Raw genomic sequence first — 19,800 nt, 5'->3', positions numbered from 1 at the left:
CACACAGTTAAAGTGCTCATAAATGGTATCTATTACTATTTGTATTATTTATCCAAAGATGTTTATATTCTACCATGTTTATGCCTTAATAAATCTAAATGATGGGTAGGTAAACTGGCTCATAATTTGGAAGGGAGAAATTAGCAAAAGAGAAGAGAAAGAAACTCACAGATCTTCAAACACACTCACCAAACCACTAAATAAACATTGCGGCCATCCTAACTCATCATCGTCTCAGCTACCCTGCCGCCAACCCAGAGTTCCAGGTACAGCAAATCGTTAATGATCACTACAAGATTTCTCTGAGGCCCACTAAATTTGTATCAGGTCCTGCTACAGTCTATTTAAGGATAGATAAGTATGGTTCAACAGGGGACGGATACCAGCCTCCTGGGCCTCATCTCTACAGTAATTCCATCTATTATTCACCAGTCAAATGCTGTGTGGCTGTTTGGAATTTCCATTTATACTACTATCTCCCATTCCTATCTTCTTGTTTAAGCGTCATTTGCTATGAATGAAGAACACTTACACAACTTAATTGAAGACAATGCAAAGTTACAGTGAGATGTACTAGTTTTCTGAAGGTGTATTTCAATGAATTCTACCTGGTAGCAAAACCAATTCCCAGGAAGTTCTATGAGCTGGAAAAAGGAAGCCACAGAAATGTAGCCACCCTTTTAAAGTCAATTCAGAACAGCTGCTCAGCATGCATACTTTGTATCACATAAGCTTGGAATTATTAGACTTAGTTCATTCTTGGGCTTTAGAAGCCTGGAATTATTAGACTCAGTTCATTCTTGGGGTTTAGAAGAGTCATCAAACTTTAGATTGTTTCCAGAAGGCTTACTTTCACTGTTACTTTTTTTTCTCATATATTAACAGCAGGTAAATATTTACAGCATGGTGTGGAGACCATCAGCATCACCTGGGAACTTTTAAAAACACGAATTATCATGCTCATCCCAGACCCAAAGAATCAGTAAAGAAAACTGCCTGATTTTCTTTATCATTCTTCTTCTGAATTTGCATTTGTAAGAACAGATTCCAACATTAAAACAATATTTTTATATCAAGAATTTTAAATCAAGTAACTGGTTTTCAAGCATATAGAGTAAATGACTAAGAAGAAAGGGGTCCTTTACAAATTACTATGAAATATTATTTGCCACTTACATCAACAGGATAAAGAATTTTGTTGAAATTTGATAACATTTTACTCTGATTCCAAATTTAAGGGAAAAAGAGAGGGTTTTGGTGGTTTGTTTGTTTTGTTTTTTTTTTAGTTAGGGGTCTCACTGTGTCACTCAGGCTGGAGTACAGTGGTGTGGTCATGGCTCACTGCAGCCTCACATTCCTGGGCTCAAGCAATCCTCCTACCTCAGCCTCCTGAGTAGCTGAGGCTATAGGCATGTGTCACCAGGCCCCACTAATTTTTTTCAATTTTTTTTGTAGAAACAGAGTCTTACCGTGTTGCTCAAGCTAGTCTCAAACTCCTGGCCTCAAGTGATCCTCCCATCTTGGCCTCCCAAAGTGCTGGGTTTACAAGCATAAGCCACCATGCCTGGCCTAGAAAGGGGCAATGTTGGAACAGAAAAACTCTATGCATAGTTTCTTCCATAAACTGGGAAAAGTCTATCATTATTTAACTTTAGTATGGAAATTTCAGGTCGATTCAATGAGTCTATGCTCCACAAGAACAAAATTTGAGAATCACTGAATATGTAAAACTTTTTGACAAGATAAAACACTGGTTATAATTGTGTAAGTCATCAATAGCGTTTGCAAAACATATACTAGCTAAGTACATCCTAGAAATAAAAACAATAACAAAATTTCAAGAACTGGTGTTTTTAAAAAGGCAGGGAGTCGGGGAGAACATGGCAAGAAGAATAAGAAAGTTATCTTTCAGGATAAATGAATTCACTCTCATTCTAATATGAGTTAGAGCAGCCATAGGTAGGGGGTCACCAGAAAAGATATTCCTACCTGTAGGAATATTTTTTAAACAGACTTTCTTACAATGGAATCAAGCTACAGTTGCAGGCTCATTACTTTAACAAATCACAGTGGTACAGAATGGTGTACTCAAAATAGTTGTCAGATCTAACAGAGGATGGTGGGGAAGAATATACGAAAATCTACATGAAAATAAGAAATGCTAATTTGAAAAATGAAATGCAAAGAAAAGAAAAGCTCTCCTCTTACACTGGGAAGCTCTAGAGATGTGAGACCTCCATCTCTATGAGGGTACCTTACTCCTCAGATCATCCCCAGCTCTGGCAGAGATCAGGAAACCAAGCAGATGCTCCGGAAGTGCTGAATACAGAATAAAGTCTTTCAGATCAGTAAAAATCTGACATTTACAATAAAAATAGGGAACTCTCTTCAGATCAATGGTTCTCAAAGTGTGGAGACCATGAGCATCACCTGGGAACTTTTAAAAATACAAATTATCATGCCCATCCCAGACCCACAGAATCAGAAACTGGGTGAGGTCCAGCAATCCCCTATGGTTTAACAAGCCCTCCAGGTGACCCTGATGCAGTCAAAGTTTAAGAACCACAGCTTTAGATAATGTCCAATTTTAATGTACTAATAATAAGACTTAGGTTCTCAGCCCTTGCTGCATATTCAAGTCCCCTGAGGCACTTTTAGGTTTCCCAAAACCCAAACCATACCAAAGGTCAATCAAATGAGAATTTCTAGAATGGGTATCTTTAGAGCTCCCTCAAGAAATTACGATGCGTGGGTGGGCTGAGAACAATTGCATTAGAACCCAAGGCCCAACCGCAGCTGCTATGTCACCAACGGTACAGCACAGCCCTTCCTCGGCAACATTTCGCCAGTCACCTTCCCAAACCTGAAACATCTCAAAGTCAAGACAAGCACAGACTTACACTGAAAATTCTACCATCATAAAGTAAATATTTGCCTTAGATAAGAAATACAAACTCAAAGAGGTAGTTCATCAAAAGCAAGCTTCTGGGTGTGTGGGTGGGTGTAAATAAGCATGCAGTGACAAGCAGGAAAGGGAGACAGAAGGAGAAACAGTCCTGCATAGTCTTTGAACCTGAGGAAATAGTGCAGTAGGTGGCCCTGAATCCCAAAGAAAAGTATTCTTGGGTGTAACCTAACCACTTACAAGCTGCAGCCCACCCTCCTTCTTTATCTTCCCACACTAAAGACACTAGAAGGCTAAAACTACAATTCCCAGACTCCCTTGCTGCTATGCAGCCCATGTGCTGTCAATTAGATAAAACTGAGGTGAGATTTGGCAAAGGTTTGGGAGTTGGGGGGTACCTTCTGCTGTTTCTGCCAAGCAAGCACCATTGCTGGAAGTGTCTAGTTTTCCTGTGGCAACCTCCTGCCCTCCCATTGTCAGTGGCCACATGGTCCTGAAACACTGTCCACTTGGCAGGCAGCATTGTGACTGCACAGGAGGTCACTGCTGTCTTGGTGGCCTGCTCTGCTTGAGACTCTAGATGTCATTCTTTAGAGCTCAACCTCAAGTCTGTTTCTTCACCTTCCCAACAAATTGTGTAAACCATTTAATACCCTGTAATAAATCTCTCTGCTTAAACCAGCTAGAGTAGATTCTGTTCTCTGCAAGTGAGCCCTGACTGATACAATCAGTAATTGCAAAAGAAAGTTTGGAATTTCCTAAAACCACAGTTACCATTAACTTGGGAAGAAGAAAAAGGTATCTCAAACTTAAGAAAATAATTTTTTATTGAAACCACTGAGTCACTCATCCTTCATCCTACAGTTTCCCTAAGTCCTAATAAATGAAGAGCAGTCATTATTTAAAAAGTTACTGAAATACAAATTAGTATAAAGACAAGACGCCCTGTTAAGCATTCTTCAAACCACAACATTTCTATGTAATCAGCTGGTAAAACTTCCTTTCACTCAATGGTTGACTTATAAAGTATCAGCCACCACAAATGTTAACCCACTGGGTAATTACACCAGCGAATCATTTCAGAGGTACTAGAGATGTTTATCAGAAGGATTCAGTAGGTTGTGACGTATGTTAGATTTCACTCTGCTCTGTTGTAGACAAACATAAACTATAAAGCCATCATCATTAAAATTCTGATATTAAGAGGCAGAGTGTAACAGTTAAGAATGAATGGTGGTGTTTTAGCTGGGTTCTGTTATGCCAAAAGAGCCTGAAACATATTAGTTCTGGATTTTACTATTATTGTTATTAAGCTGACCTCTACTCACTAGATGTGAGCAGCAACCCCTTCCCCAACAAGCTGCGACAACCAAGAAACCATCTCCAGAGGTTGCTAAAAGAAATCTACTTGGGAGCCAAACTACTCCACCCCCCAGCTAACAACCACGCCTTAGATGGTGATGCTCTACTTGCTCATCCATGCAACACAATCACCTATGGGAAGGCTACAGTGTACCAGGCCCAGCGCCAGGCACCAAGGAGAAAACACCCAATAAATCAGAAACCCTGCCCCAAGCAGGGAAAGCTGACTTATCGACAAGTGGTTGGTACAAAATGTATGATGATACGTGCTATCATAAGGCAGAGTGGCAGGAGAATTAATAGCCTAATTCTGCTAAAGTTGAGGGTCACAGAGGTGGTCTTTGGAACCGGATCATTTATTATTAATTATAGCAATAACAATGACCAGCTAACTTTTACTGGGTCCTTAACTCTATGCCAGGTATTATGCTAATGGCTTTATATCTTATTTCATTTAAATACTCTATCATTAAAACTCTTTAAGAGGAAGAGTGAGTAATATCCCCATTTTTCAAATAAGGAAGCTGAGGTACTAAAGAGTCTTAAATGAATACTAATAGATCACACAGCCAGAAATGACCCCTGAGCTCGGATTATTTAGACAGTAATTATAATACCTGGAGGATATTCCCAGACTTTAGCAAGCAAAAAGGGGGACTTTAAAGCTACCTTTAAGAATCAAGCCACTGGACAACATTATAACTGTAACCAATTTAAAATAAAATCTTTTTAATTTGGCATTATGATTCATAAATGCCCATGGCTCAGTAGAAGGCAGAACTGCCTAGTGCAGAATATTATTCTCCAGTATTTTATGCTGAACTCAGTCTCAATTTTTTTAAACATCAAGGTTACAGTATAATTAGGAACGAGCTGCAATTTTAATTACCGCACCCAATATAATTTGTTACATATTAGCAAGTGTCAAATTACTACTGCTCCTTAAATGAATAAAAACTGATTGTGCTGATGACTGGGATGTATGTTCCTGATGGGGAACAAAGGAATATAAAAAGTATATGACATATTTATAAAGTGCTGAAAGGCTCTACTTAGGAGATCACAAGTTGCTGAAGCCCAGATAATGCCATAAAAAGTTAAACGCTTCTGAGAGAGAAGAGCTAACTTAATAAATACAGAGGAAGAGAAAGTCAAAAATGAAAGGACAATAAAGAAGTTGCTTCTACTACATAATGCCTTACCTGTCCAAAGTTCTGCTATGTATCAACCCCATCTAACTGAAGCACAGTCAAGAACCAGAAGGAAGCAAAAAGGAAAAGGAAAGGGGCTCTCTGCACAGCTGGAGCCTCATCTCAAAGACGACACATCATCTCACTTGAGTGAGCCCTCCTGGGTCCTATTCCACAGCCCACAACTTTTGACATGACTCTAACGCTTTGCAAACATTAGCTCACTGACACTCTCAACAGCCCCGAGGAGCAGACACAGTTATGCCCATTTTACAGATGAGGAAACTGAGGCACAGAGAGGTTGAGTAACTTCCCCATGTCGCACAGTTAGCAAGTGGCAGAGCCCTAATCTGATTGCAAATCCATGATTTCAGCCATTATGTGACACTGTCTTTCAGAGGAAAAGCAAGCACAGAATTAAGCAGGCCAGAGAATCCAGAGATCGAAAGAAAATTAGGACACAGAATCTGATTTCTGAGCATCCTCCGGTCTGACCTTCAGGGCAAGGACAGGGAGCTTCCCACTTCAGATACAGCTATGGTTATGACAGCCCAGTGATCTGGCCTTCCTTGCTGTTCCCGGTTCTCCTCTCTTCTCCCAACCTTCTTACTGGTATAAGAATAGAGAGCCTTGGGCCTGTGTGGCCAGGCTTCTGACCTATTGGGCAACTGTAGCATGGAGGCCGATTGCCTTCAGAGCCTCTGCTCTCTTCCTCTTGTTCCCCTAGGGTGGGAGTACAGCAGCCAAACATTGAGCTTAGTCCCATCCACTTCCATCTTCTCCTTTGTGTCCTTCATCCCCCTGCATTTTGTTCTTTTTGCCCTCTGGTACCTCCTAGTGCCCCATCATCTCTACCCCCAGGGACTCGGAGATCATGCAGCAGAAGCAGAGAAAGGCAAACGAGAAGAAGGAGGAACCCAAGTAGCTTCCTGGCTTCACTCCAATCTCTCTTGCCCTTCACTTGTGTGCCTGGAGCCAGTCCCACCACACTCGTGTTTCCTCCTGTAGTGACCACAGGTCCCAGCACCGATGGCTTCCCTTTGCCATGTGTCTGCAGTGGGTCCGTTTTGTACTTCCTTCCCCTCAAGTAGCCTCTCTCCCTATGGGCCGCTCCTGGGAGTGAGGGGTTAGCCCTCCCCAGTGTTTTTTCATTCCTGTGGAGCTTAAAAGTATTAAAAGTAGCTTTATAATTCGAAAAAAAAAAAAAAAAAGAAAAAGAAAATTAAGACATATCAATTGTAATGCATGAACCTTATTTACATGACAATTCAACAACATTTTAAAAAATTTAAGACAATATGGGGAATGTGTACAATGTGTACAGAATACATATTTGAAGATATTGAAGAATTACTATAATTTTTTGAGGTGTAATAATGATATCGTGATTGTGCTTTGAAGAAATATTGTTTAGAGAGACATAAAATATTTACAGATATGATGGCTGAGATTGCTTTGAAAAACATGTGGGGATGAATTAGCCAGGTGTGGTGGCATGTGCCTATAGTCCCAACTACTCAGGAGGCCGAGGTGGGAGGACTGTTTGAGCCCAGGAGGTTGAGACTGCAGTGAGCCATAATCGTGCCACCGCACTCCAGCCTGGGTGACAGAGCAACATCCTGTCTCCAAAAAAAAAAAATTTAATTAAAAAAAAAAAAAAAGGGATGAGAGGAGGAGAGAGGGCATGGTATAAATGAAACAATATTGAGGCCATAAATTGATGATTACTACTGGCCATATAGGGAGATGAGGGTTAATTATACTATTCCAGTTTTGCAGTTTTTCGGAAATTTCCACAATGAGAAGTTTAAAAAATGATGCTGTTCTTTCAAGGACTAAGTCAAATGCCTCTTCCTCCAGAATTCTCCAACCAGATTCCCCTCATAGAATGTTTCCTATTTCATGAGCTTCGCAATGGAACATTTAAACCTGACTCCACTGTGGCCAGGCACGGTAGCTCACAACTGTAATCCTAGCACTTTGGAAGGCTGAGGCGGGTGGATCACCTGAGGTCAGGAGTTCAAGAACAGCCTGACCACCATGGAGAAACCACGTCTCTACTAAAAATACAAAAAATTAGCCAGGTGAGATGACGCATGCCTGCAATCCCAGCTACTCGGGAGGCTGGGGTAGGAGAATCACTTGAACCAGGGTTCAAGAGGTTGTGGTGAGCCGAGATCACACCATTATACTCTAGCCTGGGCAACAAGAGTGAAACTCCATCTCAAAAAAAAAAAAAAATCTGACTCCATTGTTAACCAGCAGCATGACCTCTTGTTTTCTCATCTGCTAAAAATAAGAGAGTAACAATTGAATGAAAACAGCACAACTTGAGACAATCTAGCAGCGCCTTGCTTCCCAGTTACTCTTCATATTCAGAGCAGCCTAGCTGACCGGGGCAGCAGCAGATACCTGAGCCCTGCGGGTAGGTGATCTTGGCTTTCTGAACTAATCAGATTTCCTCTGAAGGCTGAACCAGCAGATTCAGGCTGAATTAGCAGCAGGTCTCTCTAGCTGATGATGTGGCACTAGTGAAGGGTAATGAACTCCTGGGGTTAAGCAACAAACATTAAACTGGCTCCCGACCTTTCATCTTATACCAAAAGAACTGGAGCTGGATCAGAGTTAATCTTTAAAAGGAGAGAAAGAGAATTCTAAAAATTCTAGAAATTCTAGAAATTTCTAGAATTCTAGAAATTCTAGAAAAATGCACAGGTGGTTTCTTATGTAATATTAAGTAGGGAAGCTGATTTCAAACATGACAAACTCAGAAGTCATATAATCCAGAAGCCATAAAGAAAAAAAGGATAAATATTTGACATAAAAATTTAAAAAGTGAATATAAATCAGTTAAACAACAACTGAGAAGAAAAACAACAACAAAATTTGCAATAGATAGGACAAAGGGGCAATGTTCTTCATTTAAAAGCACTCTTAGAACAAATCAATGTGAAAAGGCAAATAAACCAACAGAAAATTGGGCAAAGGTCAAGACCAGGCTCTTCTCAAGTTGCTGTTGGACACCACAAATGGATTAACTGAAATCTCCATGAACCACCATAAAAAGAGAATCTAGGACTGAGCTTTCACTTCTGGAACTGAGCTGGAAAGCAATGAAAAGATAGTGGCATCCTCAAACTCAGAATCAACATCGGCCTGCAATAAAATGAGTGTGTGAATTCTCAGAAGTGAATGAAATTCCTCGCCAGTGGGCACAACAAAGTCAAAGGAGAGACAGGATATCACCCTCTTGTCCTTCAAGCCACTTGATGACCTAGGGTACTACTGAGACTAACTGGGCTAAAACAGCAGCAATGGAACACATTGTTTGGACCTGCTGGGAATTTTGCCCTCTAATGTACCTGGGCTTTTTTAATCAAAAGGGTGAGTTTCTCTAGGTGCCTCCTTTAGAAGCAGCCTTTCTGTGGTCATAGAGATTCATGTACCTCAGGACAGCACAACCCCTGCCAAGGTCTGTTCTGACGTTCTGATTCTCCATCATGTGCTCACCTGGTGATTACCCATGCACACTTCTCATCATATTATTTTGTTGGGGGATGGAGGGGATTGAGCAAATGGATTATTAGAAAAAGGTTTACAACAAACCACACACACGCAGCAGAAAATCTCCTTCCCCCTTTACTTTGCCACGTGTTCGCATGTCAAGTAAATGGACAATTCAACCAGAAGTGTCTGAATGCTATGCAACAGTTACTCTGAGGCATATCTGTGTCCAGAGAAGGTCCTTGTCCTCAAGAGTTTAAAATCTAGGAGGAAACACAAAATAAATCAGCAGCAAAGATCATTTCCCTTCAGAACCTTGACATCATTATCTCACCCAAGCCATTTTTAAATGATTCAATAACTGTTATGGGCTGAACTGTGTCCCCCACACCTAATTCATATGTTAAAGTCCCAACCCCAGCCCCTCGGGCAATGACTGGCCATATATGAAGACAAGGTCTTTGAAAAGGTTATTAAGTTAAAATGAGGTGATGAAGGGGACCCTAATCCAATAAGACTGGTGTCCTTATATGAAGAGGAAATTAGGATACAGACACAGAGGAAACCCCACGAAGACAGCCATCTACAAGCCAAGGAGAGAAGGCCTCAGGAGAAACCAACCTTGCTGGGGTCTCAATCTCAGACTTTTAACTTCTAGAACTGTGAAAAAATAAATTTCTGCTGTTTAAGCCATCCAGTCTGTGATACTTTGTTATGGCAGCCCTAGCAAACTAATACAATATCTTTTAATATGGTCTCTATATTCCAGCTGTTCCAATTCTTTTACTTGTTTTTAAACCAGGCTCAAGCATTGTATTTGGTCATCAGGTCTCTTTGGGAGTCTCCTTTATTCCAGCCTTCTTCATTCATAACACTGACATTTTTGAAGTCAAGCCAGAGGTCTTGCAGCATGTCCTACATTCTGGATTTGTCTAATTATTTCCTCACGATTAGATTCAGATTAATATTTTTGGCAAGAACTCTTTTAGGTTCATGTTGTATACTTCCTATTGCATAATATCAGTCAGTAACATAATGCTAGTTTATCCCATTTGCTGATGATCACTTGGTTGAAGCAGATTTCTCCACTATAAAGGTACTTTTTCCCCCTCTGTAAACAGCAAGTAATTTACTAGGAGATGCATTGAGACAATGGGAATTCCAACAGTCCTTTACTGAAAGGCTTCAGCATCCAATGAAAATCCGTGCCTGAATCAGTTATTACTTGCAGGTGGCAAAGTCCATTTTTTTTTTCCTTTTTCTAATTCTAGCATAGCTTCTACCGTTATTAGCTAGCATTCTTCGGTAAAGAAAGCTTTATCAGTCTACTCTCCATCTCACTTTGGCTCCTTTTAGGGAGCAATAATTATCACTCATTATGTTGTGTTGGATTTTTTTAATTCAATGTGTTACAATCCCTTTCCAATTGATTTGTCTTAACTGTGGTAAAATATACATACCATAAACTTTATCATTGTAACCATTTTTAAGTATACAATTCAGCAGCATTAAGTACATTCACAACGTTCTATAACTATCACCATTACCCATTTCATCATCCCGAACATAAACTCTGCACCCATTAATTAATATCCAATTGAATTTTAATTGCCATTATTTTTATAACAATTACGATATATACTCATATACAGACACACATACATACCTAATATGCATACATACACATAAGAGTGTGTATTTAAATAATGAAAATCACTTTTAACTCAATGCACCAGGAAGAGCAAATGTTAATATTTAAAGTTAGCTAATTAAAACTATTAAGCAAAAAGCCGGCAGACTTAAGATGACAACATCTGAAACCACTGACCAAAATGTAACATCACAAGAAACAACCAAGAATCAGGTGCTTCCTCATGTGAGTATCCAGTACCAAGTACCCAGCAATGTGATGGGAAGCGCTCAGCACCATCTAGGAAGTATTCTAGCCAAAACCAAAAAAGACTCTAACTTGATCAAGCTTTTAGATTAAACTGTCACTTGCAGGAAATACTGAGTCCAAGCAACACCACAAAGATGTAATCAGCAAAGTCCAAATTATGGGAAATTACAGGAAAGATGACCCAATTCCCTCATCAAATAAACTGCAATGAAACAACCAAAAAGGGGGCAGGAAAACCTATAGATTAACAAGATTTAAAAGACATATCAACCAGCCATGTGTGGACTGCATCTGAATATTGATTAGAACAAACCAACTATAAAAACTGTAATCTTAGGACATGGGTTTTAGCATTCCTACAGGGGCTTCAAGAAATGGGAAAATAGAACCACAACCCCTTCTGAAAATTGAAGAGGAGAACTCAGACTATATATATATATCTGCCCACAAATACAGAGAAACAAATACAGAGAAATGAAAAGAAGTATTTCTTTCTAACAAAGGCTAAAAAAAAGAAAAGAAACATTTCTGTCTCTGACTGACCTCTATGTTAAACAAACAAATAAACAGGCTCTCTTTTATCCTGCCACCCTGTTGCCATAGCTTTATGGCAAGAAATATGAACAGAGGTTGATATGTCCCATTCACGAACTGCTGTGAAGAATATGAAAATCGAATGAGTCTGGGGTAATACTGGGAAAGTATTAAAAGTATTGAAAATGCAGCCAAGACCAGGGAGATTTTAGCTGGCTAAGAGTTTAAATTTTATTCTGCAGGCAACAGAAGCCATAATGCATAGCAAGGTAAATTAAAGAGGGCAATGTAGCACACTGGTTATGTGCTTGGGCTCTGGAGCCAGGCTGCCTGTGTTGAAATCATAGCTCTCCTATTTACAAGCTGTGTGATCTTGGGCAAGTTACATAATCTCTCTGTGCCTCAAAGAACTTAACTACTCTGTACAGATGAGTTCCTCGATGTGTATTATGAAAGTAAGAGCACTTACATGTCACAGGAATGTTATGAAGATTGCATTAGTAAAATGCTTGGAACAGTGTCTGGCTTCTGTGAGTGTTATATAAATGTAAACTAACGTTATTATTATTATTTGCATAAACTTTTTGAGCCTTAGGTTTCTTTATCTGACAAATGAGGTTATCAACACCTTCCCTGCTATCTTGTAGATGATTATAAAGATCAAATAATGAAGCTTGGGTCTTTCTATTATCTGGTTATATTAATCCCTGAAGACTCTGAGCTTCTTGAAAACAAATCTAGTAGCTTACTTGTTTTTGGAAGCCCAGCACAGTGTAGGCACTGACAAATAGTCATCATCACTTATGCCCTTGAATGCATTTTTTAAAGCTGCTAAGTACTGTACCCATGAACACAGTACTGCTATTATCATGGCAACAAGAGCCAATCTTAGAAAAGTCCTTTGGCAGTCTGGACAGAATGGAGAGAAAGATGCAGGGATGAAATCAAAGGCAAGGGGATCAGTGGGAGCTACAGCAATGGTACAGCTACAAAATAATGAGGACCTGAATTTGAACAGAGAAGATAAGACATACATGCTCCAGGGCTGTAGAAGGGTTTCACTGATCCACCTGTTTTCCCACATCCAATTCAGGCCAATGGTGTCTCTCCTATCTGTCCATGACAGGTACTTAATTGAACTAACTGGAGACTTTATTAGGAAAGTGAAGCTTCAGGCTGAAGTCAGGAATGACCAAAAAGATGGATTCAGTTATAAGAACTGGTGAGTTCTAGGTCAGCAGAGTTTGAAATATCTTTGAGACAGACAAGTTGAGTTTTCCAGCTAAAACTAAACAGCTAAAAATGCAGGGCCAGAGCTTGAGACAGCTACCCAGGCTGAGGAGCATCAAGGAGCCAATCCCCATTAATGGGGCAGGTAGTGCAGCAGGAACTGGAGGGAGGAGACGATCTCAGGTACAGCCTTGGGGGACACTAACCTTCCAGGTGTCCAAGCAGAATGAAGAGAAGCCCACAAAGTGCAGCACTATTCACAATAGCAAAGACAGGGAACCAACCTAGGTGCCCATCAATGGTGAATTGCATAAAGAAAATGTGGTATATATCTACCACGGAATACCTTGCAGATATAAAAAAGAACAAAACCATGTCCTTTGCAACAACATGGATGCATCTAAGTGAATTAATGCAGGAACAGAAAACCAAATATCACATGTTCTCACTTCTAAGTGTGAGCTAAATAGTGGGTACTCATGGACATAAAGATGGCAACAACAGACACTGGGGACTACTAGAGGGAGGAGGAAGGGGGACAAGGGTTGAAAAACTAATTATTGGATACTATGCTCAGTACCTGGGTGATGGGGGTCAACTGTACCCCAAGCCTCAGCATCATGCAATATACTCAGGTAACAAATCTGTACATGTACCTCCAGAATCTAAAATAAAAGTTGGAATTATTTTTTAAAATGTAAATTAAAAAAAAAAAGAAAGCAAGACCCTTGGTTAGATTCAGAAAAAGTGAAAGATTTCTAGATTTTTGCTAAAGTAATGCTTCTCAAAAGGTGCAGCATTAGTGCTGGACCTACATATATCTGACCTGTACAGGGAAGGGAAAAACACTACATTTTTGGCCAAAATTCCTCATTGGTAAACTAGCACATTCTGTTTTGAAGACTAGGGTAAAGTGTACTATCATTCTAAATGCATATGTCATGCTGCCAAACACTAAAATAAAAACACATCTTTGCTGGGAAGGAAGAAGATGAAAGAAGAAACAAGAAGGAAGGAGGAAGAAGGAGGGAGGAGGAAGGAGGAAGGAGGAAGAAGGAGGAGAAAGAACGAAGGATGAAGAAGAAGGAAGAAGGAAGAAGCAGCAGCAGCAGCAGCAGCCGCCACCTGCAAAGGGGTGATATGAGAGGCTAGAGGCCAATAATGAGAGACGACATCATGAAAGCAGATGGTGAGAAAGGAAAGGTAGGACACAGGGTCATGTGAGGCCAGATATGAGGACAAGCCGGCAGGTTTAGAACTGAGGTAACTGGTGACTTTTAGGAGAAGGGCATTTAATTTAGTTCATTTCACCCAATTAGAGAGTCTGTCTGGTTAAACAGGCCATGTAGCTGTTTTTTTGCTCGGTAGCTGTTTTTTTGCTCGGTAGCTGTTAAATACTTTGCTAAAGGAATTGTATCACTACACAAAGGCATATCCCCCTTATCCCCAGCAGAACCAACACATGTCTCAGCGTCACACATTCCTCAGTTGCAAGGTCCACCCTAAGGCAAACCTGCAGAGTCTTATGAGGAAACCTGTAGGTGTTTATGAGGCAGCAAATGCCAAGCAGAGGGGAGGAAGCGCTCAGCAGGAATGCCATCATAGATAATCCTCACAGATAGTAGAGAACAAAGAGAGGAATGGTTCCCTCTAAGAGCTCATCAAAAGCAGAGACTGGTCTTGGGACTAAAGTTCTAAGAGACCAAAGCACTGAGGAGTCAGAGCTCCTCTGACAATCTTCTAAAAGAACACAATATCTAAAAAAGACCTGCTCCTTTACTTTTTTACACTACACATCATCTTTCAACTCCCCCGACACCTTTCCAACCATCTATTTGCTGTAAAGTCGTATGACCTAAGCTACGGAACATAGGCACCACATGGCCCTGGATGAGGTTAGCCCAGGAGAGAGGGCTCTGAGACCAGGTTTACTCTTTGTAATGCTTCCCTCCTCCAGCACCTTCTCTGATCACAAAAAACCACTGAGACTCTGCAGGAGACAAACAGAGCTTTCAATCAATTTTGAGATTAAAATCTATATTCTAGGATTATCACGAAACTGTATAAACTTGATGCCTAACCACCCAGGAGACACCAGGCAGGACTAACACAAAACTGTCAAGAAAGAAGAGAAATTTGGAGAAACCCCTACATACCCCTCCTTTGAACTGACACACCAGGGACTTTAACTTAATCTCACTGCATTCCTTTCTTACTCCAAGAAGGAGCCAGCAGGTCTCTTGAAGCAACGTGCACCAAATAACTGTGGTTGTCAAGCTTTCAAAAATCTCCAGGCTCAGGCCACACCCAAGTCCAATTCAATCATGATCTCCGGAGTGAGACCCAGGCATCAGCAGTTTTTTATACCAGTCCAGAAGACTTCAATGTGCAGGGAATCACTGGCCTAGAGCAGTGCTAAAAGTAAAGGCATTCATGGAAATTTGGACCAATAACAAAAGTTTCTGGGACTCCATTTCTAGGACTCTCCTGGTAAAAGGGGATGGGACTGAGGAGGGAAGGAGTAAAGATCATTGTGCTAACATAAATTCCAAGGCCATCCAGCTCCACAAGTTAAGAACCCCTAAAACCCAAAGAGTGGAGCCACAGACACTTGTTGTTTTAATAACCATCATCATGGCAGCATAAAAACAACTCAAACCTCCTTTCCTCCATTCCGAGCACAAAAACTGATTTGCTTTATTATGATATCACCGAATACCTAGCAGAGTTTTTACCATAGGGGAGAAAAAACTTTGCCATTTGAAGAATATCTTTAATAACCTTAATATGTTTTATCCTCAATGACAAACCTCTGAAGAGGGTTTCATGATGGGTGAAAAACGTGGAAAACACGGAGGTTAAATATACAGCCCAAAGCCTGGGCAACATAGCGAGACCCTCATCTCTACAAAAAAAAATTTAATTAGCTGGGTGTGGTGGTGTGTGCCTGAGGTCCCAGCTCCTCAGGAGGCTGAGGTGGGAGGATCTCTTGCATCCAGGAGGTCTAGGCTATAGTGAGCAATAATCACACCACTGTACTTCCACGTGGGTGAGACAGTAAGACCCTGTCCCAAATATATATTACATATATATGTGTGTGTGTGTATATACATATATTATAGTCCAAATCATAAGTAATGGAAACTGGATTAAAGTTTCTACAAAGGTATATGTCAGTGGTGACAGTTACACAACTCTGTGCATATTTTGAAAACCAATAAATCATATGCTTTAAATGGGTAAATTGTATAGTACTTGAATTATATCTCAATAAAGCAATTAAATAAAAGGTATGTGACAATTCCTGTCCTGTAGGGATTTGCAATCTGGTTGGAGAGATGAGAAATACACTGAAATGAAGCATATACAGAGTGACAAAGGTGTTCTAAGATAATAGGACTGGGATGATCAGGAAATATACACATCCATACCCGACAGCATGAGAACTCTCACACATACACCTTCGCAAATGGAAGTCTTTGTAAGGCCTGGGAGAGTAGTGCAGAGGTTAAGAGCAGAGACTCTGAAGACACATCGGCAAGGTTCAAATCAAAGCTGTAGCACTTACTTGTTGTTTTCTTACCTGTAAGTTGAAGTCAAAACAGAAAGTTTTCTTACCTGTAAGTTGAAGTCAAAAACAGAAAGCGCCTGCTTCTTAGAATTAAGAAAATTAATTGAGTTACTATTTGTAAAGCACTTGGAAAAGTACCTGGCATGCAATAAACAGTAGGTAAGGCAGTTCTCAAATAAAAGTCTGGTTTACACTAAGACACCTAAGCCCCTCCTAAGTCATCTCCCACACCTCTCCCATATACTTTACTCTCCACCATCCTGAACTACCAGGCAGACATGGTAGACAGAGTGAGGCCACAGCTGCTGCAGCCAGACTGGCAGGATTTGAACCCCAGCTCCATCATGTCCTAATTATCAGAACTTTTCTTTTCTTCTTCTTTTTTTTTTTTTTTTTTTTGAGACAGAGTCTTGCTCTGACGCCCAGGCTAGAGTGCAATGGCGCGATGTCAGCTCACTGCAACCTTCGCCTCCCAGGTTGAAGCAAATTCTCCTACCTCAGCCTCCCAAGTAGCTGAGATTACAAGCATGCACCACCATGCTCGGCTAGTTGTTTTGTACTTTTAGTAGAGATGGGCTACATTGGCCAGGCTGGTCTCAAACTCCTGACCTGAGGTGATTCACCTGCCTCCCAAAGTGCTGGGATTCTCCATCTCCCCATTAAAACTACTTAAGGGAAGGTCATGAATAATTAGTTGTATTTAAATAAGTATAAAGACCAAAGAAAGAAAGAGGAGATCAGGAAACTAACTGCTAGTTGTGGTTACATCTATCCAGAAAATATCAAATCTGCTTAAATATTCAAACAATTTGTCACAGTGAGTGTAGTGAGTGTTGGAATTCTCCTACCATTGCTGAGTCTCCAGAGTCTCAGTCCAATTTCCTAACACTCCATTGAGGTGAAGTCCTCTCCTATCCAGGCTCCTCAACTTTTAAGAGGGAATGTCAACCCTACCCCTATGGCTCTGTGTTCAGCCGGCAACATGGAATAGCTATGTTCCAGGGAAAAAGCAAGGAGCACAGGCTTTAACTCAGGCTGCCAACAGAATCAACTGATAAAGGTGATGCCCAAAGGCAGTTCAATGAGGGACATTCTTGGAATAAGTTAGACCAGCAGCTTCATTGAGGGACCTTTTAAGGCCACATTTACTGTACTGCCATTGAGTTATAATAAAGGACATGATAAGAAATGGCCTCATGTAACCCACAGACATATATCTGTGGTCACAAGGTAGTTTCAAATGCAGTCCACTCACAGCATACAAAAGAAACTGTTCAGCCAGGCGCGGTGGCTAATGCCTGTAATCCCCACACTTTGAGAGGCCGAGGCAGGCAGACCATGAGATCAAGAGATCCAAGACCATCCTGGCCAACATGATGCTGGCCTACTAAAAATACAAGAATTAGCTGGGCGTGGTGGCACGTGCCTGTAGTCCCAGATACTCGGGAGGCTGAGGCAGGAGAATCACTTGAACCCAGAAGGCAGAGGTTACAGTGAGCCAAGATCACGCCACTGCACTCCAGGCTGGCGACAGAGCAAGACTCTATCTCAAAAATAAATTAAAAAAATAACTGCTCTCAGAGAGCAGTATAAGAAGACTTCTCTCCCAAGTAAATGACCGCACTGATCATTTCCTCTTTGCTTTGGCTGGGAGAAAATGCAATCACCTCTAGTAAGCACATAATTTTCCACTAACCTTAGTCCTGGCTTTGTCTTACTTTCCCTTTATCCTGTTTTACCCATCTACTTGGGACTTGATTTTTATATATCTTGTTGGATTGCAAAGTAAGTATATATGATGTGAGCTATCAGATATCCCAGAAAGAGGTGAGTGCAAATGAAGACATAAACAAAAACACAAGCTCCCAAGTAGTAAAAATGAACATTTCATTTTCCCTGACTCATTACTTAGCTAAAAATCAACTGCCCTTGATATGTGATACTTCTACTATTATGTAGAAGTACAACTAAAGAGTTCAACCAACTTCCATATCACTTATTTTACGTTTTTTGTTGTTGTTGTTGTTTGTTTTGGGGGGTGTTTTTTTGAGACAGCATCTCACTCTGTTGCCCAGACCGGAGTGCAGTGGCACGATCTCGGCTCACTGCAATCTCTGCCTTCTGGGTTCAAGCGATTCTTCAGCCTCAGCATCCTGAGTAACTGGGATTACAGGTGCCAACCATCATGCCTAGCTAACTTTTTTGTGTGTTTTTAGTAGAGACAGGGTTTCACCACATTGGCCAGACTGGTCTCGAACTCCTGGCCTCAACTGACCCGCCTGCTCCAGCCTCCCAAAGTGCTGGGATTACAAGCATGAGCCACAGCACCAGGTCACTTATTTTACTTAATATTACTCAAGTCTTATACTCCATTTCTATGCACATGTCTCAATTTATGTTCCTCGATTACCTTATCTCCTAAAAAAGTAAAAGTATTTACATCACCTGCAGATATAAAACTAACAGTAAAGAATGGGTACCTAGTCCCACCTACTCTAGGGAATTAATTCATACCAAGACTTGTACCTTGGTTGCATGCAAATTTAATGCAAAGGAAAGGTCAAGGGCTATTGAGCTTGAAAGGGTTAAGGTAGCTTCCAAAATGGAATCCTAGTGATGCTCGGAGAAACTGCTGAAAAGTTATAGATACATATATATACACACACACACCTGTGTGTTCATACGCACGCATACATAAGTCCGTGCACCCAGAGTACTTTCCTAAGGATGAAACTCAGAGTAATTACAGAAAAGAGAAAAGCCACTTAGGCCACAGAGACTAACAACATGAAGAAGCCTACAGATCTAGGGAGCCTGGAGAGACTTAAGTCATAGAACAGCATTTAAATATATTTGTCTGCTTACAATTTCCATTGCAAATGTGATTAGTTTGCTTGAATAAATAGGAATATGATGTGTTGGCCATGTTTTCCTCTTGAGGGTTATCACAGAGTTTTGATTAAGGACAAATGTTTGAAATGTTAGGTATATTTAAGTTCACTGCACTTAAAATGAGCTAAGAAGTTGTATAGGCTTGATTAGAGGGCTGCCTTCGTGAACTTAAATTAAAAGCAATAAATTCCAAATGATTCAAGTGATTGGGACTAAATATGGTATTCTGCCAGAGAAGTTGAAATGCAGTCCAAAGAGACTGAAATGGTGTCCAGGTTTCAAGAAATGGTGAAAGAGGAAAGGTCAAGTGTTGGAGTTGCCTTTCCTCTGGGTTAGTGAATGATTCACATTACACAGAATCCCTTTCAAGTACAACTTCACAGGAGTGACAGGCTCCCAGGACAATCTGCTTCATCGTTTCCAAAAAGAAGCCTCTCAAATGCTCCGAGGCGGGTATCTGTAAGTGTTGTCAGATGGAGAGAAGGAGGGGGAAGATGGGAATGATGGGAAAGCGGGGAGGGGGAGAGTCCCTGGACTTTTTATTCACAAAGGCGCAGGCCAAGTCTCCTAGGCAGTTTACAAAACGGAAGTCAAAGTGACTTCCCTACTGGCGGGAGGGCGGAGCCCTTGAAACGTAATAGGATCAGGCTTCAGCCCGGGCTGTGGTCTCTGGAAGAAGCCCGGGTCAACAACCAGCGGGGTCAGGAGCAGG

The 19,800-nt window shown here is 40.8% G+C and overlaps 1 protein-coding gene across 8 annotated transcripts in view; it reads right to left on the bottom strand.

Annotated features, from left to right (window-relative positions):
* SLC25A13 (solute carrier family 25 member 13) overlaps window positions 1-19,800 on the bottom strand; it is a 199,861-nt gene that overhangs the window by 179,487 nt on the left and 574 nt on the right. For 3 of the 8 annotated variants that reach the window (XM_074035470.1, XM_015447314.4, XM_074035468.1), the window contains exon 2: window positions 16,057-16,208. The exons of the other annotated variants lie outside the window; for them this stretch is intronic. The gene's annotated coding sequence lies outside the window, so the exon portion shown is untranslated. The remainder of the gene's footprint in view (window positions 1-16,056; window positions 16,209-19,800) is intronic. 8 annotated transcript variants of the gene reach the window in all.

The sequence above is a fragment of the Macaca fascicularis genome, chromosome 3, assembly GCF_037993035.2.
Source record: "Macaca fascicularis isolate 582-1 chromosome 3, T2T-MFA8v1.1".
NCBI lineage: Eukaryota > Metazoa > Chordata > Mammalia > Primates > Cercopithecidae > Macaca > Macaca fascicularis.
This window is presented reverse-complemented; position numbering and strand designations above follow the sequence as displayed.